The sequence below is a fragment of the Haplochromis burtoni genome, unplaced genomic scaffold (assembly GCF_018398535.1).
Source record: "Haplochromis burtoni strain Fernald_Lab_line unplaced genomic scaffold, NCSU_Asbu1 Contig_342, whole genome shotgun sequence".
Classification (NCBI taxonomy): Eukaryota; Metazoa; Chordata; class Actinopteri; order Cichliformes; family Cichlidae; genus Haplochromis; species Haplochromis burtoni.
This window is the reverse complement of record NW_024582703.1, coordinates 470,395-471,845: the sequence shown is the minus strand read 5'-3', so window position 1 is coordinate 471,845 and position 1,451 is coordinate 470,395. Positions and strand designations below refer to the sequence as shown.

Below are 1,451 nucleotides of genomic sequence, written 5' to 3'. Positions count from 1 at the left end.
CTGTCATCATTTTAGGTGGGGGAACTTGCACAATCGGTGGCTGACTAAATACTTTTTTGCCCCACTGTATGTAGGAATCACATTTTTGGTTGTCTAGACCAAAATACTAAATTTTGCTCTACAAGGGCCTGATATCCACTTACGAGGACATTATACTGCCTCTGTTCTATTGAAATTTTAAACAAGTATCCTCATATGTGGATCTCATTTCTTAGAAACAAAATCGGGTTTAAAAAAAGTTAACTCTTTGTTTTTACATTCATCAGGTCCCAATCAGCCCAAATATCAAAGATAAATTAAAAATGCATGCTATGAAAGCGTTTGTGTCTTAGGAGGTTAAAGGAGAAATGCATAAACAAGCAAGCAACAGGGTCTTCTGATGGTGAGCTTTTGAGCAACAGCGAGCCTAAAACCTGCATCATACTTCCCACGTCTGCCAGTCTGCCAGGGTCCACTCAGCTCAGAGTGATGGCAGTTTTCTTGTTAACACACAGTGAATACAATGGTCATGAGGACATCAGTGTGTTTGCCCGTTTATTACCGAAAAAGAAAAACTGCAGCTACAAGAACACACATTAGAAAACTTATCACATAGAACAGCTGTTAATGTAACTCCAGTATGCACTTAACAGAGTCAAAGGCTGGAGATGAAGGATGATCCCTGTGGACAACAGCACGACTCACAACTCGTATGCAAGTTCTTACATACACTTATGCAATAATTTGCATAAATTGAGGCATTCAACAAGAACAGCCCTCATTTAATGTCTGAAATGCAACAATGAGGACATCGTGATAAATGAACCCTACCATCTGCCATTGGGGAAGTCGTCCCAGTCCTGGGTTCTGTAGATGTAGCTCTTGGGCCTGGAAGCCCAGAAGATGGGTCGAACATCTTCTACCTTCCGTTTGGGATGGGCGCTCACTGCCCAGGGCAGAGGCCGCCTGGCACACAAACACACTGTCAGCCTCTACAGCACTCTCTCAGGGCAGGAAAAGAAATAAAGGCCTCCTCTACAAAAGACACTGCTCAGTGAAATGAAGCAAATACTTTGGTCACTACTTTGATCACACATGAGTTCTTGATGAACCAAGCATTCAAGCTGAAATACTTTACTCATGTAACACTGTAATGTAATGATAATAAAATTGTCAGTGGAGATGTAATAATCAACCTTTTAAGCAGATTCAAAATTACACCTAAATTGGAGTTAGAACTTACAGTTTGATTCAACACAGTGTTAGCATGTCAACATGTGTCACGAAAGTTGGTGTGAGGCAGTAATGTTTATGGGAATCTCCTCCCAGACTTTGAAAAAGGCATCAGTGAGCTCCTGAACAGTCAATACAACCATCGGCAGATCTGCAACTTGAGCAAATCTCACTGTGGAATCAAATTCCACCCAAGATGACTGGTATAATATCCTATTAGAGCGATTAGAACATGCTGG

The 1,451-nt window shown here is 41.3% G+C and overlaps 1 protein-coding gene across 2 annotated transcripts in view; it reads right to left on the bottom strand.

Annotated features, from left to right (window-relative positions):
• mthfr (methylenetetrahydrofolate reductase (NAD(P)H)) overlaps positions 1-1,451 on the bottom strand; it is a 15,573-nt gene that overhangs the window by 3,957 nt on the left and 10,165 nt on the right. The window lies entirely within an intron of this gene.